The 24,910-nt window shown below is 37.5% G+C and overlaps 1 protein-coding gene across 1 annotated transcript in view; it reads left to right on the forward strand.

The window, feature by feature from the left end:
• PDE10A (phosphodiesterase 10A) overlaps positions 1-24,910 on the forward strand; it is a 296,868-nt gene that overhangs the window by 157,492 nt on the left and 114,466 nt on the right. The window lies entirely within an intron of this gene.

Genomic DNA, 24,910 nt, shown 5'->3' on the forward strand with positions numbered 1-24,910 from the left:
AAATGTGGGCTAAATTCTCTCACAAATCTACATTTTAAGATGTAGCTTTACAGCACGACCCCTTTAGGCGTGTTGGGAGGAAAGGGTGAGGTCAGCTGTGCCACGCCTGCGTCAGAGTCTTACCAGCTCTGGCAGCCCGGCTCCCACTCAGCTCCATCCTTCGTCTTCCAGAAGATCCACCTAGTTCTCTCAGTGTGTCTGTACCCTGTCCCCAGCCCATGTGAATAGATTCAGTGGGGTTAAACACCTGTGCTTGTCCTATGGGGAGAGCAGAAGTTTGGGTCCATTCAGAGGCTCTCTCTGATGGCAGCAGCCTCAGCGGTTTCTCTTCTTGCACAGGTGGTCATATCCTGCCTCATTCAAACTGCTGGCTTCCTTGACTCCTTCAAAGACGTTAGATCCTTGGCTCTCCAGCCTTGTACTTCCCTACTAAACCGCCTGTGGTTGCAGCCCTGCCAGAACCCCGTTTCTTCAGGGCTTGTCACTACCCTGCATCCCTTGCTTGTTCAAATCCTTGAAATGACATTGCCTTTTATTGGGAACTCTCACTGTCTTTCCCCTTTGAAACGTGAGTCCACTCCAGAGTTTCCCTGGATCTGATCCCCTTTTGATTCCTGAACACTGTCTGTGAACTGGGCTGAATCTAGAACTTTTACGATTAGACTGTCCCACTCCTCTCCACTGTGTTCACACATACCCAGAGATAAATGCAGGTGTCTGGAATATCCTAATCACTTGCCAAGAGATGGCCTCTTTTTGGCAGTTGGAACACGTAGCTACGGAGTCTGGTGACCCAGATGACAGTCTAGACCGGCAGTAATAGGAGAGACTCTAGTATTGATTGATTTCAGTCAACAGATAGATAAGGAACAACTCGTCCACGTGCAGGCAGGAAACTAGGCACGGGAGGTACAGCACTGAATAGAGTAGAGACAGCTGTTTGTGTCATGGAACTTAGTTTATTTTAGCAAGGAAAGGGATGATTTAACATGCAGACAGATGGAGTAATGGAGAGGGAGGAGGGTCGTGATGGGGAACTCTGGATGGGCACTGGGGTCAGGGCAGTCTCTCAGCAGGTAGGGAGGCTCTGGTTTCATAAGATTGGACTACATGCTCTCCAAGGTACTGTTTAGCCACAAAATTTTACATTTTGTGAATTTTTAAAAGGAAAATGTCTAGCTAGGTATTCAAATACTGTTGATTTAAACCAACCATCCTACTGAGGAAAGGCTTTACTTTTAAAACACTTAAAAAACCAGCAATGATGCCATTTGAAACCAAAGATTTAGGTCTTAAATTTATTAGCACGAAAAATATACACATATACACACAGGAGTGCATGCAAGATTGTTTCCTTTAGTATTGTATATGCTCCTGGGAACCTTTCTGTGTGTGTGTGTGTGTGTGTGTGTGTGTGTGTGTGTGTATGGTTAGTTCGATCAAATAATATCATTTAGCCGATTGACTTCTACGTAGTTATATGCAATGTAGCATATACGCTGTGGAGCAAAACTGCACAGCATGGTCATAACGTGTTGGTTATATGTATATTTACTTACATATAAAGATGTTAATAATGTAATTTGGCCAACTGACTTCTACTTAGTTATATGCAATGTAGCATACGCTGTGGAGCCTAATACTGTGTAGCATAGTCATAATGTGATGTTATACCTATATTTACTTACATATAAAATGTTAATATTATATATTAGAGTTTATAAAAGCATTTTAAATATAGTTTAGGTAGAATGACACTATTTTATGAAATGTGAATTATATTTACAGTGTATTTAGGCATAGAAAAAATACAGGAGACACCTACAATTTTAATGATGTTTAATTCTGATTTTTGTATGGTATTAAGTGATTTAAATATTGTTTTCATTTATTCATATTTTGTAGTCTTTCTCTGCCCTTTACATATTTATATAGTAAAAATGAAATAATAAAATTTACATTTATGAACATGACTGGAAGCCATTGTAATATTATGATTTGATTTCTTCAGATATTTGCAATGTACTCATCACAATCTTACAGACATAAAAATAATGTATGCGCCTAGGAAAAGTGGCTTGAAGCATTCCCAATAGATGTTGCACTAATGGACTATAGAAACACAATTTTACCCATTGACTTTTTTATTTTGTGTTTTTTCTTTTTTTGTTGTCTTTTTTCATTTTTTTCTCCTTTTTACCCATTAACTTTTTCTTTTACTTTGTTTAATTTATAATGTTTTCTTTTGTCGTATTTCTTATTTTCAGAAATAATTTATGTATTTAGACATTTTTGCTGCGAACATTCAGGTTACTGAATCTCTTAGCATTATAATGACAGATCAATAAGGAGATATAATTTATTTTTACAAGGATCATAAAAGTAAAAATAATTGAAACAATTTTTGAAAAGTTTTATCCAGCGTGTATTAGGTAGGCAAGTTAGAAATGATAAAAGAAAGGGTGTTTCTGGGGAGGAGGACGTTTGTTTCTCTAGAGATCACATGAAGAACTGGGGTGTATGAGAGAAGGAACAATAGGCTGTGAGAATTCCTGGTTTCCTTTTTTTTTTTTTTTTACATCTTTATTGGAATATAATTGCTTTACAATGGTGTGTTAGTTTCTGCTTTATAGCAAAGTGAATCAGCTATACATATACATATATCCCCATATCCCCTCCCTCTTGCATCTCCCTCCCTCCCACCCTCCCTATCCCACCCCTCTAGGTGGTCACAAAGCACCGAGCTGATCTCCCTGTGCTATGCGGCTGCTTCCCACTAGCTATCTATTTTACGTTTGGTAGTGTATATATGTCCGTGCCACTCTCTCACTTTGTCCCAGCTCACCCTTCCCCCTCCCCATATCCTCAAGTCCATTCTCTAGTAGGTCTGTGTCTTTAGAGAATTCCTGGTTTCTTATCTTAAATGTGTTTAAAGGGTCCGGGCTGGCCTTGCTGACGATTGTCCATGGGTTTCTCACTGCCTTTGCCATTATGATGATGGTCTTTTTTAGAAGAGTTTGTGCTTCCATAGTCTGTTATTTCTCCCATTGCCCCTTTGTCCTCCAAACCACTGCAGGCCACACACTTATTTTTCTGCATTCATTCAGTAGCCACTTTTAAGTATCTACCATTATCTGGGAGATGGGGTGACCTTCCCGCCAGGGATGGTCAAGTCCCACATTATCTTTTCAGAAGCTTTAGGTGCTATAGATCACTCTAAAGTAAAATAAGGTAGACTGAAACTGTAAATTGTCACCTCAAAGAAATTTAGAAATAGGAGATAGTTTTGTTAAAAGCATAGTTTAGTCTACTGATCTATATTTAGTTCCTCCTCCTTTGTCTAAGGATTTAATGATTGAAGACAACTAGAAGATTTAAAGAAATGACTGTGCTGCTAGCCATTCATTCACTCATGGAGGATAACAATGGAATAAAAAAGAATAATAATCTAACAGGAAAAAAAATCTTTTCATTTCCTCATAAGAGCCTGGGGAGATGTTGTTTTATATGTATTTGATATACTTGTCTACAAACCTCAGGGTTTAGTATTTTACTATCTCACAGTATTAAAATAAAACCACCTATCGAAACCTTTTGTGATTTTTTTCTTCTTCCTATAACATTAGTGAACATCATATTTTCTTTCTAAGGTGGTAAGAAGAAAATTATCATAATATTAGTTGCCATTTTGGCCTCAGACCTCCAGGTTATTTTTATATTAATATCTGTGTTCCCGTTTCCACAGCCTTGAACCTTCTGAAGTGGATGGTTAGGTGGGTTTATATTTTGAAATGTTCATTTGATTTGTTTACTCATTTTAAACTATTATCAACATTTTATGAAAATAGTTTCTGGTAAATTAGAAGAGCTCATGATGTCACATATGAATGAATTCTTCGACCTATATCAGACAGTTGTTTAAATTTTTTTAAATTTATTTTTTGCGGTACGCGGGCCTCTCACTGTTGTGGCCTCTCCCGTTGCGGAGCACAGGCTCCGGACGTGCAGGCTCCGGACACACAGGCTCAGAGGCCGTGGCTCACGGGCCTAGCCGCTCCGCGGCATGTGGGATCTTCCCGGACCAGGGCACGAACCCGTGTCCCCTGCATCGGCAGGCGGACTCTCAACCACTGCGCCACCAGGGAAGCCCTAAATTTTATATTCAGTATAATAGTGGCTTCAGGTCTATTATACGAGGTATTGATGTTATTTACACTTTTGGTGCTGTGGTAGATATGAAATTATTAAATCTGTTCATTCACTGACTGAAGAAATTATATCTTTTGATATTTTCAGGCTGAGAACATAGTGGGCATTGAATAAATATTTATTCATAATCATCACTAATAAATTTATTTACTGTATACTCATGGATAAATATGATCAAGTAGTTATATATCCAATCATTCATTTAACAGATATTTACCGAATTGTCTACTTCGTGTCAGAAATAGTTCTAGGCACTGAAAATATAGAATTCTACAAGAGATATTTTTGCCCTCATTAAACGTTCACTGTAGTGTGAGTAGAGGGAAGACAGACAATAAAATAGTAAATTAGCACTTTTTATATTATGTTTGAGGTATGAAGAAAACAAAAGCCAGGGTAAGGGACAGATGAGAGGCTGTAATCTCTATCGGGTATTCACAGACATAGAGCTCACTTTGTTGACTAAGGTGGAAATGCCTAGGCACATGGGACTTCTGTATAATGGGAAATCCCAATGAACATTATTTTAGAACTAAAATAGAAACACATTTAAGTGTATGCAATAAGAAATGAAAGAGATAAAATGCTAAAATTTCAACCCAAGGGAAATATTTGGGGAGTTGAAGCTTGTGTACCCAGAATTTATGTAAATCTTGTTGTGTACCTGAAATTAGATTTAAAACATGATTATCTAGGCCAAGTGCCTCATACCTGAACCCCCTATGCCTATTTTATTTGAATATATTTCTTTTTATAGATCATTCTCAGACCTATGATTAGGAATCTTCTTTTTTCTTTTTAATTGTGGCATAAAACAAAAAGGAAATAACAGGAAAGAGAATCACATAAATAGTGGTTTTCATGCTGTGTTCCTTAGAATTATGTACTTCTACAGAAGTGCTTCAGAGGCTCCAGAAATGTTTCATTCAAATTTATTTTAATATTTAAAACTATAATAAAATAGTAGGGATGTTTAAATGTACCAAGTTTTAATCTATTGGAGACCACCAGGAGAATAACTTTGTGTTGTTGGTTCAACTTATTTTTAAGAAGAACTCAGATAAAACTTATAGCAACCTATCTGTATATTTGTTTGAACTTCTTATAAATGTGTCATATTAGTAAAGTTTTGGCTCTGTGCTCTCAGCTTTTTAAAAAAAAATAGTTCCGTGCATATTTAATCACAAGAACATATACGGGAGTTGGCTTATTGTGTGTTTGGGTGTTTCTTGTTATAAGAAATTTGTATTTGTGTTTGTTATATATTTAGTGATTTAACATTGAAAGAAAAATTTATAAATATATCTCTTTTAAGCTTCTGAGTCTTTTTTTTTGTTTGTTTTCTTAGATTTAAAAAAAAAATTTTTGGCTGCGTTGGGTCTTCGTTGCTGCGCGCAGGCTTTTCTCTAGTTGCGGAGAGCAGGGGGGCTACTCTTCGTTGCGGCGTGCGGGCTTCTCATTGCAGTGGCTTCTCTTGTTGCAGAGCACAGGCTCTAGGCACGTGGGCTTCAGTAGTTGTGGCTCGCTGGCTCTAGAGTGCAGGCTCAGTAGTTGTGGCTCACGGGCTTAGTTGCTCCGTAGCATGTGGGATCTTCCCAGACCAGGGCTCGAACCTGTGTCCCCTGCATTGGCAGGCGGATTCTTAACCACTGCGCCACCAGGGAAGTCCCCTGAGTCATTTTAATCAAGAGACTTTTGAATTTGTAAAGCAGTCTATAAAACAAACAAGCAAACAACAAATGCCCTAAAGCAATATCTTTTATATCTTGGTACTTATGTGAGCTGTTATGGGTCTCCAACAAAAATTCAGAAATGAACCTGATCCTCAGACTGATGAAGACTACAGATGTCCTTTTCTTCTGAACTGGTTTTAACATTTTTCTCCATAACTGTTTGAAAGCAATTGAACTAAGATTTTCCCCAGGAATGGGAAATAATAATTTTAATACTACCATGAGAAGAAATAATGATTCCAGGGCACCAACCAGTAAGGCCAGCATCCCTATAAACCTGCTACAAGAGGGAAATTCATTTAAATGAATTCTGGGAAATTCTGGGAAAACGGGCAGAATCATTCTAAAATACTCTTAACATGAGAAATAACATATACTTGTTAATTTCCTAGTTACCAAAAGGCCAGATTAAAAAGATTTGTTGCAGTCAAGGGATTTTTCAGGGTTATAATATCGCCCATCAAACATCAAAACATGAGATGCCCAAGACTCTGAAAAAATTCGATAACTTTCAGTTTTACATGCAGTAGCGAGTCCCTGGGAAGTCAGTAGATGTCCTTGACACTGTGCTATGGTTAGTTTCTGCTGCTCCAGGCACTTTGCTGAACACTGTTTTTACCTTTATCGGCATGCAGTCATAAACAGTGCCAGGGAATGTTGAAATAAGTATGTGAACTTATTTGGTCTTGTTTACAGTAAGAATTCAGAAAACATGGGACTCATGAATAGAATGAATGCTTATTGTTTTTATGTGTTTAAATAATTGAATATGGTTGTTTTAAAAATTAGAGTAGAATAAATTTGGAGCAAAAACCAAAAATAAAAAAAAAGACTACAGATGTCCTCCATGAAAGTCTGTTTCAAAATTTTAGGTTAATCAAATAGCTTCTTTGTTCTCATTTGTTGACCTTGTAATGTGATATATAATAATTTTTAACTCTGACAATACATTTTTACTAACAAAACACGTCAATTAAGGTTTGGTTATAGATAATAGAAACCAATCTAATTTAGCTTAAAGAGAAAGAAATGTATTGGGCAACTTAAAAAGCATTGGAAGGGCAGGAGGGGTCAACTCTAGGTGGAGTTACCAAGACTGCCAGTCCCAGAATTTCACTTCCTCAGCTGGGACAGGAAAAATTGCTCCCTTGGCTCCAGGAAGCCCAGAGAGGCAGGAATCTGGTGGCTGTGGATCCACGCTGTCCCTGCTTTCATGCTCCCACTTCACCCCATTCTGAACTCAGTCTCCCATTAGCAGTACATCTGATTAGATGCAAGGAAATCTGACAATGTGCTTTTTCACTTTCCAGCCTGTGCAAAACAGGAAGGAGCTTTCAATGGAGGTTGGAATTATATCTGCCGCTATATTTCTTTTAATCTATTTAATGTATTGGGTTATTCCATATAAGACTTTATTTGGAAATAAAAACCTGCCCTGTTAGAAAAAGTTTGGAAACTAGTGATACAAGCACCAAAATTTAGATTGTGATATTCAGTACCAAACACTGTAGATCTTCTGATAACAAGTGGATGGCTCTGCCTGTCTGTAAGCACGTTGATTTGAAGCCCCTAGAATCTGCTGTCATGGCTGCACCTGTGCTCCAGAACCATAGCCAGTGTGTTTAGAGACCTCAAGTTTATTGGGATCATAGTAGAGATGAAGAATATTCAATCATTTATCTCAAATAATGCTGTAATTTGTTTTTAAATTCTAGGTATTTAATACTATAGCTATGTTTGGTTATTTTTTATAGTGTTAATAGAAAGTCATCGGGCTTCCCTAATGGTGCAGTGGTTAAGAATCCGCCTGCCAATGCACAGGTTCTTCCCAGGTCCGGGAAGATCCCACATGCCGCGGAGCAACTAAGCCCGTGCGCCACAACTACTGAGCCTGTGCTCTAGAGCCCACGAGCCACAACTACTGAAACCCACATGCCACAACTACTGAAGCCCGCGCGCCTAGAGCCCGCGCTTCACAACAGGAGAAGCCACCGTGATAAGACGGCCGCGCATCGCGTCAAAGAGTAGCCCCTGCTCGCCGCAACTGGAGAAAGCCCCCACGCAGCAACGAAGACCCAACGCAGCCAAAAATAAAAATAAATAAAATAATAAATTTATTTTAAAAAAAGACATCATAGTGTTGGTCTCTAATGCATTTTTCTATTTTGTGGTTTTTTATTGAAGTATAGTTGCTGTACAATATTGTATCAGTTGCAGGTGTTCAATATAGTGATTCACAATTTTTAAAGGTTATACTCCATTTATAGTTGTTATAAAATATTGGCTATATTCCCCGTGTTGCACAGTATATCCTTGTAGCTTATTTTATACCTCATAGTTTCTACCTCTAATGCATTTTAATTTAGGAATGTGACCTCTTGTCTCTGCTTAGTGGTTATCTTCTCGAACTTACAAAATAATATTCTAAAAAATTATTTCTCCCTGGGCTATACTTGTTCTACTGATCTCTACTCCATAGGATTCTGGAATTATTCTGTTATCAGTTCTTTTATCAATTTCCAGAGAACTACAGACACAGCATTTTTTAATTCAAGTCTTTTCTGCAAATAAATGTGTGATTCACTTTTATAATTGATTATTATTAATGGATGCTGAAGAATAATGAACTTCATAACGATATTTTAGCCTTCCTTGTACAGCAGCAGGATTGCTTTGGATGTGCAGAAGAAAATGTAATTTTGTTTTCTTTATCTGATTTTATGCTGCTTATGGATGGCATTTCCTACTGGTAGAAAACATATCATCTCAGCGATTGAAGGTCTCAGTTACTTCTGCTCTAAAGCCTACTTTTTTGCATTAACTTGGTCTCTTTTGGAACTTGGTATTCTCCATACTTAGTCTTAGAGTACCTAGGACTAGCATTATTAGAAGGTGTCAGACTGTTGTCCGAAGTGGCTGTGTGAGAGTTCCAGTTTGGGACAGCTTCTTCCTAAATTTTCTTTCTTCTCCCTGACAGTTGGGCACGTAGGGAAATTAGGAAACGAGGCAGTGATGGTGAGCAGCCTTTGACCCTTTAACACCGTCCTCCTGGGCTCTGTTGAGCTCACTGCTCAGGCTAACATGATGCAGGGCCTGTTAATTCCCGGGGAAGCGGGATAGGGCTTCAGCCGCCTGCCAGCCCTCCGCGTGGACTCCTGCTGCTGCCGTCAGGCCCCGAAACCCACACCGAGTTCCCAGCGACCCATGGCTGGAGCGGCTTTGCCCTCCCCGTGGGAGTCCCTCGGCTTGCTGCCTGTGCCCTCGCGTTCTCCAGTGCAGCTGCTGAACGCCTGCAGGGTGCTTTGAGGCGGGCTTGAGGGAAAGGAATGATGCGGGTCAGGTTGCGAGGTTCGCAGTCAATATGGAGGAGTAACTTGGAGGCTGGGGACGGTGGGAGAATGGAGGGAATGCAGGACACGTTAACGTTCCCTCCCCGCCCCCAGTGCCCCCAGCCAGCACTGAAGTGTAGGGCCGGAAGATGTGCTAGACAAGACGGTATCCTGGATGGTCCTGGCGCCCGCTGCACGAGGAGCTAAAGCCTAGGGCGAGTCATGCTTTCCTGTTCAATCAGCTTTAGTAAGGCAGGATTACATACAATAAATCTGACCAATTTTAAGTATGCAGGTCAGTGAGTTTTCGGGAATGTATTGTGTCATGTAACCATCAGCACATCAGCATTGCTGTCACCCCAGAAAGTCCCATGTGCCTCTTTGCAGCCGAGCTCCCCTGCCTCATCCCTCTCTAGTCCCTGGCAGCCTCTCAGCTGCCTTTGTCCTGTTTACGGAGTTTCACTTGAATGGAATCATACAATAGGCAGTATTTGCGTCTGGTTTCTCTCACTTGGCGTAATGCTTTTCAGACTCGTGTCTGTGGTGTGTATCAGTGCTCTGTTCATTTCCGCTGCTCAGTAATATTCCTTTATTTGGATGTATGACACTTTTAGCAATTTATAAATTTCCAGTTACTTCACATTCTTTCCTTTTAACTTTACCAACCTAATGGGTATGTGATGGTATCTCATTGTAGTTGTAGTTTGCCTTTCCCAAACAACTAAAGATGGTGAGCATTTTTTTTTTTCAGGGAGCTTACTTGCCATTTCTATGTCTTCTTTTGTGAAGCATCTATTCAAATATTTTGCCCATTTTAAAATTGGGGATATTTGTCATCTTAATATTGAGTTGTAATATTACTTTGTATACTCTGGACACAAGTCCTTTATTAGATATATAATATTATGTATCTCCCAGATTGTGGCTGTTCTTTTTTTTTTTCCTAGCAGTGTCTTTTGAAGAGCCAATGTGTTTAATTCTGATAAAGTCTGTTTTATCAATTTTTTCTTTTATGATTTTTTTCCCTAATCCAAGAAATAAATTAACTCAAGATTTTCTTTCATGTTTTATAGTCTTCACTCTTTTGTATATGTTATTTCAAATTCGTTCAAGTTAATTTTCCTATGTGGTGTGAGATAAGGGTCAAGAGTTTTTGTTTTGTTTTTCTATATGAATATCCATTTATTACAGCAACATTTGTTAAAAAAGATTATTTTTTTCTCCAGTGAATAAAACTTTGGAAGCTTTGTTGAAAAATCGCATATATCCATATGTTTATTTCTGGATTCTCTATTTTGGTTCATTATCTACATATCTGTCATTAGGTTGTTTCCATCACACTATTTTATTTTTGTTTCCAGCTTTATTGAGGTATAATTGACAAAATTGTGTGTACTTAAAGGGCACAACATCAACATCACTAATCTTCAGGGAAGTACAAATAGAAGCCTATTAGGGAGTCTGTTACCAAAAGACAAGAGATAAATGCCAGTGAGGATGTGGAGAAAAGCACTATGCAGTTGTGATTGATACAGCTTTATGGGAAGCCTTAGAACGCAGTGTAGCTTCTACAACTTCCTTATTTTTCAAAATTGACTTGGCTTCTCTGGGTCATTTGCCTTATCATGTAACAGGGTATCTTTCTCTATTTAGGAGTTAAATTTCTCTGATCTTGCATCTTGTGACCTTACTGAATTCACTTATTTATTCTAGTAGTGGTATTTTGGTGTGTTTTGTTTTGTTTTGCAGATTCCTTAGGACTGTCTACCTAGGTTATCATGTCATCTGTGAATAAAGACTTTTTTTTCCTTTCAGATCTGTATACCATATATAATATTTATATTATATGTAATATAAATTATATAACACACACTTTTTTGTCTTATTTTTCTGGCTAGAACCTTCAGTACAATGCCTAATAGGGGTGGTGAGAGAAGATATTCTTGCCTTCCTCCCCATCTTAAGGAGGAAGCATTTGGTCTTTCACCATTAGGTACGATGGTACCTGTAGATTTTTCACAGATGCTCTTTATCAGGTTAAAGAAATCCGCTTAAATTCCTAATCTGCAGTGAGCTTTTATCCTGAATATTTTATCTCTGAGATCACAGTCTTTTCGCTGCCTGGTGGCCACTGTCTAAAAACCTTCGTTTCATGCATTTTGTCTGGTTTTCTAGTTGTTGATGATTGGAAGGCCATTTCTGTTTCAGTTAATCCTTCATGAGCAAACATGGAATATTATTTTAATACTATAACTAATGTCACCCATATCAAACTTCAGACAAAGTGAAAATGAATGTTCAGTGATTCATTGCTATAAACTGCTGTTACTTTTAAATTAAGTAAAAAGTCTTAATACGGAATTATTGACAAGTCATTACTTCTTAACTGATACCAGAAATGTTGAAGAAGTAGGGTTGTGGTAACAAGAAAGAGTCAATATGCTAAAAATTGTAGACAATTAAATTCTTTGTTCAGTTCTAGTATTTTTTTGTTAGTGTCTCAAAAACATGAAGTATTTGCCTTGTTTCTTTGTTTTATTCCTTTGGTTGGTATCAATAATAAATAAAATGTATGTCCAATATAAACGTACATATTCCTAGAGAATAAGCAATTTTCAGACAGAGCTGTACTTCGTATAGGGCCATCCTCACCCCCATGGTTCAGCTGCCCACTCCTCTGCTAAGACCCCTTTGCTCCCACTGGCCTGAGCAGACTCTGTCCCTGAGGATGTTTCCCTTCTTGGCCTGTCAGCTGGTCTGAAGCAGAAAGAGAACTGCTCACAAACGTCAGCTTTCTGCAGATTTTTTTTTTTTTTTTTTAGCAAAATGAGACTCTTTAAAAGTTTTATCGTTTTCAGTGTCACAGAAACAAAAAAGAGAGCCAGTGTCCTAAACTTTGTCTATCGCACACTTGAAATATACTGCAGAATAAATAGAGTGAATATGAAGTAACTTCAGAGAAAAATAATAAAGCCCTTACTTTAATTTTTCCTCTGAACAGTTTTAGATTAGAACTTCCAAGATGTACAGATTGTTAGCAGTAATTAGGCTATAACAGACAATAGTAACAAAAACATCTTCAATCAAAAGTAAAGTAAAAGATTTGCACAGAACTAAAGACTTTTGTATCACAATTTCCAATTTATTTTATTTATCTTATTCATGTTGTTACAATTCAAAATGATATGATTGAGTCAGTAAAATTTAAACCTTTTACTGAGTTCTTAACGTTTATCATCTATTTAGGCCCAGGATCACCTCCTGTTTTCATATCGGTTAAGATCTCTGGCTAGAGGCTCTTCAGTGGGGCTAATGGCAGACTCTGGGAGGGCTCACGCCAAGGAGTACTTCCCAGAACGTCTGCTCCCAGTGTCCTTGTCCCCATGGTGAGACATAGCCATCCCCCGCCTCTACAGGAGACCCTCCAGCACTAGCAGCCATGTTGCTGACAGGATTTCGGTGCTCCAGCTGGGTGTCAGGCCTGAACCTCTGAGGTGGGAGAGCCAAGTTCAGGACATTGGACCACCAGAGACCTCCCGGTCCCATGTAATATCAATGGGCCAGAGCTCTCCCAAGGATCTCCATCTCAACGCTAAGACCCAGCTCCACTCAACGACCAGCAAGCTACAGTGCTGGACACCCTATGCCAAACAACTAGCAAGACAGGAACACAACCCCACCTGTTAGCAGAGAGGCTGCCTAAAATCATAATAAGTTCACAGACAGCCCAAAACACACCACTGGACGCGGTCTTGCCCACCAGAAAGACAAGATCCAGCCTCATCCACCAGAACACAGGCACTAGTCCCCTCCACCAGGAAGCCTACACAATGCCCTTAACCAACCTTAGCCACTGGGGGCAGACACCAAAAACAACGAGAACTACAAACCTGCAGCCTGCGAAAAGGAGACCCCAAACACAGTAAGTTAAGCAAAATGAGAAGACAGAGAAACACACAGCAGGTGAAGGAGCAAGGTAAAAACCCACCAGACGAAACAAATGCAGAGGAAATAGGCAGTCTACCTGAAAAAGAATTCAGAGTACTCATAGTAAAGATGATCCAAAATCTTGGAAATAGAAAGGAGAAAATACAAGAAACATTTAACAAGGACCCAGAAGAACTAAAGAACAAACAAATAATGATGAACAACACAATAAATGAAATTAAATTATTCTCTGGAAGGAATCAATAGCAGAATAACTGAGGCAGAAGAATAGATAAGTGACCTGGAAGATAAAATAGTGGAAATAAGTACTGCAGAGCAGAATAAAGAAAAAAGAATGAAAAGAATTGAGGACAGTCTCAGAGACCTCTGGGACAACATTAACCTCACCAACATTCCAATTATAGGGGTTCCAGAAGAAGAAGAGAAAAACAAAGGGACTGAGAAAATATTTGAAGAGATTATAGATGAAAACTTCCCTAATACGGAAAAGGAAATAGTCAATCAAGTCCAGGAAGCACAGAGAGCCCCATACAGGATAAATCCAAGGAGAAACACACCAACACACATATTAATCAAACTATCAAAAATTAAATACAAAGAAAAAATATTAAAAGCAGCAAGGGAAAAGCAACAAATAACATACAAGGGAATCCCCATAAGGTTAACAGCTGATCTTTCAGCATAAACTCTGCAAGCCAGAAGGGAGTGGCAGGACATATTTAAAGTGATGAAAGGGAAAAACCTACAACCAATATTACTCTACCCAGCAAGGATCTCATTCAGATTCAACAGAGAAATTAAAACCTTTATAGACAAGCAAAAGCTAAGAGAATTCAGGACTACCAAACCAGCTCTACAACAAATGCTAAAGGAACTTCTCTAGGCAGGAAACACAAGAGAAGGAAAAAACTACAATAACAAATCCCAAACAATTAAGAAAATGGTAATAGGAACACACATATTGATAACTACCTTAAATGTAAATGGATTAAATGCTCCAACCAAAAGACATAGACTGGCTGAATGGATACAAAAACAAGACCTGTATATATGCTGTCTACAAGAGACCCACTTCAGACCTAGGGACACACACAGACTGAAAGTGAGGGGATGAAAAAAGATATTCCATGCAAATGGAAATCAAAAGAAAGCTGGAGTAGCAATTCTCATATCAGACAAAAAAGACTTTAAAATAAAGAGTATTACAAGAGACAAAGAAGGACACTACATAGTGATCAAGGGATCAATCCAAGAAGAAGATATAACAATTGTAAATATTTATTCACCTAACATAGGAACACCTCAATACATAAGGCAAAACCTAACAGCCATAAAAGGGGAAATTGACAGTAACACAATCTTAGTAGGGGACGTTAACACCCCACTTTCACCAATGAACAGATCATCCAAAATGAAAATAAATAAGGAAACACAAGCTGTAAACAGTGTGTTAAACAAGATGGACTTAATTGATATTTATAGGACATTCCAGCCAAAAACAACAGAATACACTTTCTTCTCAAGTGCTCATGGAACATTCTCCAGGATAGATCATACCTTGGGTCACAAATCAAGCCTTGGTAAATTTAGGAAAATTGAAATTGTATCATGTATCTTTTCTGACCACAATGCTATGAGACAAGATATCAGTTACAGGAAAAAATCTGTAAGAAATAAAAACACATGGAGCCTAAACAATTCACTACTAAATGACCAAGAGATCAGTGAAGATATCAAAGAGGAAATCAAACAACTACCTAGAAACAAATGACAATGAAAACGCGATGACCCAAAACCTATGGGATGCAGCAAAAGCAGTTCTAAGAAGGAAGATTATAGCAATGCAATCCTACCTCAAGAAACAAGAAAAATCTCAAACAAACAACCTAACTTGACACCTAAAGCAATTAGAGAAAGAAGAACAAAAATACCCCATGGTTAGCTGAAGGGAAGAAATCATAAAGATCAGATCAGAAATAAATGAAAAAGAAATGAAGGAAAAGATAGCAAAGATCAATAAAACTAAAAGCTGGATCTTTGAGAAGACAAACAAAATTGATAAACCATTAGCCAGATTCATCAAGAGAAGAAGGAGAAGACTCAAATCAATAGAATTAGAAACAAAAACGGAGAAGTAACAAATGACCCTGCAGAAATACAAAGGATCATGAGATATTACTACAAGCAACTATGTGCCAATAAAATTGACAACCTGGAAGAAATAGACAAATTCTTAGAAAAGCACAACCTTCCGAGACTGAACCAGGGAGAAATAGAAAATATAAACAGAATATCACAAGCACTGAAATTGAAGCAGTGATTAAAAATCTTCCAACAAACAAAAGCCCGGGACCAGACGGCTTCACAGGCGAATTCTATCAAACATTTAGAGAGCTAATACCTTTCCTTCTCAAACTCTTCCAAAATATAGCAGAGGGAGGAACACTCCCAAACTCATTCTACGAGGCCACAATCACCCTAATACCAAAACCAGACAAAGATGTCACAGAAAACAGAAAACTACAGGCCAATATCACTGATGAACACAGATGCAAAAATCCTCAACAAAATACTAGCAAACAGGATCCAACAGCACATTAAAAGGATCATAAAGCATGATAGTGGGGTTTATCCCAGGAATGCAAGGATTCTTCAATATACGCAAATCAATCAATGTGATAAACCATATTAACAAATTGAAGGACAAAAACCATATGAGCATCTCAATAGATGAAGAAAAAGCTTTTGACAAAATTCAACACCCATTTATGATAAAAACCCTCCAGAAAGTAGGCATAGAGGGAACTTACCTCAACATAATAAAGGCCATATATGACAAACCCGCAGCCCACGTTATTCTCAATGGTGAAAAACTGAAACCATTTCCACTAAGATCAGGAACAAGGCAAGGTTGCCCACTCTCACTACTATTATTCAACATAGTTTTGGAAGTTTTAACCACAGCAATCAGGGAAGAAAAAGAAATAAAAGGAATCCAAATTAGAAAAGAAGCAGTAAAACTGTCACCGTTTGAAGATGACATGATACTATACATAGAGAATCCTAAAGATGCTACCAAAAAACTAGAGCTAATCAATGAATTTGGTAAAGTAGCAGGATACAACGTTAATGCACAGAAATCTCTTGCATTCCTATACACTAATGATGAAAAACCTGAAAGAGAAATTAAGGAAACACTCTCATTTACCATTGCGAAAAAAAGAGTAAAATACCTAGGAATAAAGCTACCTAAGGAGACAAAAGACCTGTATGCAGAAAACTATAAGACACTGATGAAAGAAATTAAGGATGATACCAACAGATGGAGAGATACACCATGTTCTTGGATTGGAAGAATCAACATTGTGAAAATGACTCTACTACCCAAAGCAATCTACAGATTCAGTGCAAGTCCTATCAAACTACAAATGGTATTTTTCACAGAACTAGAACAAAAATTTTCACTATCTGTATGGTAACACAAAAGACCCCAAATAGCCAAAGCAATCGTGAGAAATTAAAATGGAGCTGGAGGAATCAGGCTCCCTGACCTCAGACTATACTACAAAATGACAGTAATAAAGACAGTATGGTACTGGCACAAAAACAGAAATATAGATCAATGGAACAGGATAGAAAGCCCAGAGATAAACCACACACATATGGTCACCTTATCTTTGATAAAGGAGGCAAGAGTATGCAATGGAGAAAAGACAGCCTCTTCAATAAGTGGTTCAGGGAAAACTGGACAGCTACATGTAAAAGAATGAAATTAGAACACTTCCTAACACCATACACAAAAATAAACTCAAAATGGATTAACGGCCTAAATGTAAGGCCAGGCACTATAAAACTCTTAGAGGAAAACATAGGAAGAACACTCTATGACATAAATCACAGCAAGATCCTTTTTGACCCACTTCCTATAGAAATGGAAATAAAAACAAAAATAAACAAATGGGACCTAATGAAACTTCAAAGCTTTTGCACAGCAAAGGAAACCATAAACAAGACGAATAGAAAACTCTGAGAATGGGGGAAAATATTTGCAAACGAAGCAACTGACGAAGGATTAATCTCCAAAATTTACAAGCAGCTCATGCAGTTCAATATCAAGAAAACAAACAACTGAATCCAAAAATGGGCTGAAAACCTATATAGACATTTCTCCAAAGAAGATATACAGATGGCCAAGAAGCACATGAAAAGCTACTCAACATCACTAATCATTAGAGAAATGCTAATCAAAACTAAAATGAGGTATCACCTCACACCCATCAGAATGGCCATCATCAAAAAATCTACAAACAATAAATGCTGGAGAGGGTGTGGAGAAAAGGGAACACTCTTGCACCATTGGTGGGAATGTAAATTGATACAGCCACTGTGGAGAACAGTATGGAGGTTCCTTAGAAAACTACAAATAGAGCTACCATATGACCCAGCAATCCCACTACTGGGCATATACCCTGAGAAAACCATAATTCAAAAAGAGTCATGTACCAAAATGTTCATTGCAGCTCTATTTACAATAGCCAGGACATGGAAGCCACCTAAGTGTCCATCGACAGATGAATGGATAAAGAAGATGTGGCACATATATACAATGGAATATTACTCAGCCATAAAAAGAAACTAAATTGAGTTCTTTGTAGTGAGGCAGATGGACCTAGAGACTGTCATACAGAGTGAAGTAAGTCAGAAAGAGAAAAACAAATACCATATGTTAACACATATATATGGAACCTAAAAAAAAAAGAAAACTGGTTTTGAAGAACCTAGGGGCAGGACAGGAATAAAGATGCATATGTAGAGAATGAGCTTGAGGACACAGGGAGGGGGAAGGGTAAGCTGGGACGAAGTGAGAGAGTGGCATGGACATATATACACTACCAAACGTAAGGTAGATAGCTAGTGGGCAGCAGCCGCATAGCACAGGGAGATCAGCTCGGTGGTTTGTGACCACCTAGAGGGGTGGGATAGGGAAGGTGGGAGGGAGGGAGACACAAGAGGGAAGAGATATGGGGATATATGTATATGTATAGCTGATTCACTTTGTTATACAGCATAAACTAACACACCATTGTAAAGAAATTATACTCCAATAAAGATGTTAAAAGGAAAAAAAGATCTCTGTTGACATAGCAGTGTGTGATGTCCAAATTTCACGGAATTTTGTATGCTCCAGAGAATTTGTGAAATCTAGAGGTGATCAATACATTCTGGGATTTTTTTCCCCATCCTCAGAAAACTCCTAGACCATGTAGACTTCGATGCTAAGCCCTTTTTTGTTGATTATTTTTATAAATATGATAGGAAAGCTTTGGATTTCTCATATCCCCCCATCCTCAATATTGAAGCATCATTATAAAGATATGTTTTAAAAGGCACAAAATATTGTAAGAGTTTTAGGAAGCCTCAATAATTTTTTATTTATAATTTTTACCTATCTATTATAATAAATTTTTAAGTTCCTTAGCTGTTTCTAAATAGTTACTTGAAACTATGAATTTTGGAAGACATTATTGAATATAGAACTTCCCATGCTAAAAGGTGACTAATTCTCCAAATGTTAACAGAGTTTATATTTAATTACTTTGGTTTCTTCTGTCAGAATGATAGAATTGCTTCTCTATTTCAACAGCTCACATGTTATCAATTGAGATACTAAGATCAGCTCTGCCATTTGCCTCTGGGAAGGGTGTTGCTCAGGTTGCTAATGGTGAACCTTACAGTGAGTTACAGTTGTCACGAACATGATACCAAAGCAGAGTTCAAAGACACAGAATCCACACAGCTCCAGGACATTTAGAGATAGCTAAGTTCTATAACGCAATATATAGAAATGGAGAGAAACATAGTAAGTGAATGTTTAATGTTACCTAATGATTGTTTAATGATAACTTTGCTTCTATATATATATATATATATATTTATAGGTATAAGGAAGGTACTTTGTAAGTTATTACATTATATACAGAAGACCACCTGCAATTCACACAATGCCTTTTTAAGCCATCACTTTTCATTTATAGAATTGGAAAGCTTCATGGACTAACTCTCACTAGGAATGGTCTCCTTCTGTTTATATAGAAATAAATGCAAAGAATAGACTACGATGGGGTGTGCTAGAAAATGTGATTCTGTAAGTTACTGAAAATCATTACAGTCCTTCAGGGAAAAAAAATAATTTTTCCTGTTTTGTGATATAGCTTGTAAACTTATTATTTCCTCCCCCCCCCTTTTTGACCAAGACTACAATAAGTATATAGCTCTTTATACTGTCCAGTTATTTAGTGATTTGTAGATTATTTCATGTTTCCTCATCAGTAACTGCAAAATAGAGGGTTTATTGGCAAAAATCAATCCATCTGGTACTTCAGGTCTTGATTACATGGCTCATATTCTTCCATAAATTCCTGGTTTTTAGCGTTAGAAAATTGAAGTAAGAAGCATAACAAAAGTGAAGTGATTTGAGCACTATGTTTAATAGTTAGGCCACGAGATTTTAAACCGTTGGCAAAGGTAACAATCTCCTAATGTTTCACCACAATGTTGCTGTCTGTATGCAAAAGAATCATTATATCTTAATCATTTAAGAATCATTTTTTGAGATGCCTCCACCCCCCAGTAATGTAAAAGAAATATTAGATGTGGCCTCTTGCCTCCAAGAACTTGTATTCAGTGAAGAAGTTAAGTCATTCGTATGTATATAGTTATCCACACAAAGCAGAATGTAGTCAATGCCAGGTTGAATGCGGAGAAAGAAAAGTGCAATTTATTGAGAGCCCGCTCTGTGCAAAAACTTTATGTACATTATCTCCCCTGATCCCAGCACCTCCTGAAGTGACCTCATTTTATACATGTGAGATTACCAAGTTTGGAAGGTCAAGGAGCCCATGTATGGTTTGTAAGTGAAGCTGAGAGTTGAAAACAGATCTCTTTGGACTCTAAGCCTATCTTCTTTTTTAATGTAGCAGTCTGCTCTCCTCACAGGAAAGGAGTGTGTGAGAATTCTGAGGGAAGACATAGAGTGGGCCTGTGTGCTTTTGAGAGGGCCTCAGAGACAAGATACAAATTGAGCTGAGTCTTGAAAGACTTCAATGTGTGGGAAGAGGGAGGAATCAACTTTGAGGAAACAGCAGGCACCCTCATGCCTCAGTGTCTTTGCTCAGGCCGATCCCTCCGCATGGAATGCTTTTCCCTTTTCCTCAGCTGCTTTTATAGCCCATGCCCTGGAGGAGGTCTTCTCTAACCACACTTTCATCTGCAGCCTGCCCCCAGCCACTCCCCGCTTGCTTTCTGATCCTTCTTAACCTGGTCTACTTTGTTACCACTTCCAGCTTGCTGTATAATTTAGTTATTTATCATGTTTATGGACCATCTCCTTTCTTGAGAATAAAGCTTCAGGAGGACAGGGATTACTGTCTTTTCTTGTTCTCAGATATATTGTAGGCACCGAGGATAGTGCCAGGAACTTAGTTATTGAGTAGGTGCTCAAAAAATACTTGTTGTTGGAAGGTATGAAGATTTTGGGTTAAGAGTGAGCAAAGCATATTTGGGGCTCTAGTAAGACCAGTTGAGTCCTGTTGTTACAGATTCCAGTTGGAAAAATAGAACCAAATTGTGAGGACTTGAATCCTAAGCAAAGGGATTCGTTTATTTTTGGTAGGAATCGGAGAGCTTCCTGAAGATTTTATTTTAAATAATGATGTATTGATTTAATGATATAAAAGTAATATCCTATTAACATTTTATTACATTTCCTTCATTTCCTTTCCTCATTTCCTTTTGAGGGCTTTCTGTTCCACCTGGTAAAATTGGCTTAATCAATAGGGAAATAAACTGTCTCACATATGAAGAAGCTTTTAGGTAAGGCAGTCTTCAAGGCTGGCTGATTAAATTGGTTAGAAATGTCTCCAGAGATCCGGCTTTTCTCTCTTTCCTCTCCCCCAGCTGCCCTGTCCTTCTGCCCAATGCTCTGTGCCCGCCTCCCCTTCTCCTCTGTTGCCCTTGCTGGGTTATCGTTTGGGGTTGACTCCTCTCATGACTACAACTACAACTGCCACCAACTAGGGCCAAAGGCTGCCTTTTTGTTTGCTCTCAAAGCCATGGAATTGAAGTCCTCCCCTTTGGTACGATTGAGCCAACTGAGACATTTATTCAGTATCTGGCGCGTATTAGACATCTGATAGATATTTGTGGATTGAGTCGTTAAGATTGCAGTGTTAGAAGACACATAGCTGTCTCTAGACAAGCTCCGTAGCTGTGCCAGAAATGGCTGGAGGAGGCTGAATGGAGCCGCACCAGCTCCTAAGAGATGGAAGTTTGTATAAACGATGGCTGGTTTATTAATGTTCATGGGAAATACGTATTTCCCACAAGGAGAAGACAAGTATGCTCCATTTACATTATCTGCAGAGACTGCAAGGCAAAGTGAGATGGATAATCTTGAAGGACTGAGGTGCAGTGACATCTTTGCAATGATCTCCAAGTTCTCTATCCTGTGGTCGCTGTTTCTCCTCTCTGGATACATAGTATCAATGCGTGACTTCTTAGACTTCTCCTCTTATACTACAGGATGAGCACTGAAAGCCGAGAACTTAACCGTGGAAGATTTAGTCAAAATAACTGTATATTGTACTTCAAGGAAATGATAATCGATCTAAAAAGTTTTCTTTTTAACAATATTAAAACACATTTATACGTGTATAAATTATACACGACCATAATTGTTTTCATTTCAGACTTGTAACATGATATACTGAAGAAAACATAATTTGTAATTGAAACCAATTTGTGTGTCTATGTATATAATTTATAAAATGTGTATGTGTTTACATACACTTATAGATTAAATACATATACATATATTTTCACTTAACCAAATCATGGACAATTTTTCATGTCAATAAATAAACAAAAACATTCATCATCATTTTTAGCAGCTGCAGTCTTGGATTATGTTGAATCTGTTTTCTTTATTGTAAAAAAATATATTCTTTTTCAGTAGGAAGATTTTAAAAGATCAAAGAATAAAATTACTTAAGGATCATAAGAATCAATCAAAACTCTTTAATGCTTGGTTTTAAGTGGATCTTTTTTAGATCTATAATAATTTATTAAACTTATTTTGTTATTCTATTTGTTATTTTTCTTTATCACATTTTGTTTTTCTTTAATGGTATTCACTTTTGTCTATAGTTTTTATGCCTCAAATAGTAAGAAAATTTAATAATTTCTTATTGATTCTAAAGAATATGAGTTTTAGTGGAATTTTTGTCTACTCTGTATAAACTCTGTATTTCTGGAGCTCTTACTTCAAGGCTAAACCCCTTTATATTCTAATAAAGACGAATATTAGAAGCAGACACAGAACTTTAAATCAGTCATCATAATGTAAATTCCTTTAAGTTCTGCTTATAAATTTGGATTCATTCCTGAAATCCCATTTCATATAAGAAATATCAAAATTGAACACAAAAAACAACGTACAAATATGTGCACAGTTATAAGGATTTATAAAATATTCCAAATTAAGTACTTGCTGAAAGGTGTACTTACTAAGAAATCCTCCAGGAGATTTTTGTTGCATGAGCTATTCTTCCTAAGGCTTTAAAAAATTATTAAAATGATGCTTACATTGAAGACGGTTTCTTTTTTTTTTACAAAAATAAATTTCTCTTTAACAAGCATCAATATTCCCTTTCTGAAATTATCTAAAATTTTTTCTTGTTTATTCTTCCCACTAGAATTTAAGCTTCTTGAGAACAGGGTTAATTAAATGCCTGGCACATAATGGATCCGTAGTACACATTTCTTGAATAAACAAATGTTTACAGAACCCTAAAGCCACATAAAAATTAGTGTCTGCTGTTGCTAACATTTTTGTTGCTAATCTGATGCTCATGAAGGACTCAAAATCTCCCACCCATGGCAGTTTCCTTCTTTTCCATGATTGCCTGTCCCTTCACTTTTAAGTGAGCTTCATTCCTGAACCATGTGAAATGCCACTCAGACAGTTTAGCTGGGGGTACGTGTTGGAAGTGTACAGAGACGTTCCAGAGTTGTGGGTTCTTAGGAATCATTCTAAGTTGTGGTCTCTTAACCTTACATTGCAAATGTTTTTGTGGAAAAGAATATTTTTCAGTATCAAATTATATTGATAGGATGTTGTCTCACTTCAGGCTTATAAGGTGGCAAAAGAAGTCAGACACCTTGCCAAAAAGTAAGACAGCAAGTGACAGGCCATGTGGGCTTCTGACCACAGTGCACGCTCTGAGCCACTAGCTGTGCCACCTCTGCTATTCGGTCATCCTGTCCTCTCCATTGTGGATGAGAAAGTGAATAGATTGTCTGCAACATGCTGAAACTTGCCTTAGGCAAGAGAGTTCGACAAAATGAAAAATCCAAGTATAGGAAATAGGAAGGAAGCTTCCCTTATCCTAACAAATTCACTGGACCCATTAATTTCCTCAGCTAAAAGACCATGTTCCCTAAATGTAATGGACTTGACATTCATTTAACAAAAATTGTTTGGCTTCTAAGTTGGAGGAAGAGATAGATGATTTATTTCTAAATCTGTACATAAGGTGAAGAATCCAGAAATAAGTTATAGGTAGCATTTTTCTTTCAAATACTTTGTCCATAAAGCAAGAAAAAAATTGGTTTTTATAAATACTTATCAGTAGAGTTTCTTATGCACACTCAAGTTTGAGAAGCACTAAGCAAAACTAAAGGAAAAAGCAAAGGGGACATTTATGTACAGATGTCTGGACATTCGAGCTCTTCTTCCTTTGAACTAACTTTCAGATCGTACTGATGACTGGAGAGTGGAAGGGGCCAAAAGGTCACAGCTAGAAAACTCCATTCAGTCCCACAGTAAACTTGTTCACACAGCTGCTGCTTTCCTTTGCATGTTTTAATCAACCTTGAATTTTCAACCCTGTTCATTGAATTTCTTAGATAAAAATTAAAAAGAATTTAAAACATATATGCCTCTACAACTTTATAATCTGTTAATAAATTTGTCATGATGATTAAATCAAAGAGTCCCATCTTCAGAGAGGTTTAGAAAAGAATAAGAGGTTAGGAGTTAAAGAATAAATGAAAATGTTTCTATGATGTGACTTCAGTGTATAAGATAAAATAAATGTTTTTCCTATAACATGGTTACATTCTTAGGGAAATCAGAGGCAATGCTCAAACCGTTATGGAACAATTATAAGAAAAATATATAAGCAAGTATGTATTAATACGGTAATACAAAAAAATAGGACCTGCTTGTTGAACGCTTACTATCTGATAGTCCCAAGCTTGCGAATTTTGAAAAGGTTCCCAGGTAAAGGCAACATGCAGCAAGTTTTGAAGTCTAATTTACTTTAAATTATGAAGCGTCCAAGAGGCATGATAGATGGGATATTTTTGAAAGATAAACTGGGTGGGTGAGTGTGTGTGTGTGTGTGTGTGTGTGTGTGTGTGTGTGTAGGCATGATTGCCAGGGCAGATATTGGATTCAGGGATCAGCTTAAAGGTTACTGGTTGATAGGTGATTTGGAACTAGACTTAATGTTATTTGTGGAAATGGATGGTAAGCAGTAAATCTGAGAAAGATAAGAAAAAAGAGGAAAACAAAAGGACTCAGTGGTTTAGTTAATAAGAATATTGAAGGAGAAAGAAGAATCCCAGCCC

This window comes from Aethalodelphis obliquidens, unplaced genomic scaffold (assembly GCF_003676395.1).
Source record: "Aethalodelphis obliquidens isolate GAN/ISIS:26980383/991018 unplaced genomic scaffold, ASM367639v1 scaffold3, whole genome shotgun sequence".
In the NCBI taxonomy this organism is placed as follows: Eukaryota; Metazoa; Chordata; class Mammalia; order Artiodactyla; family Delphinidae; genus Aethalodelphis; species Aethalodelphis obliquidens.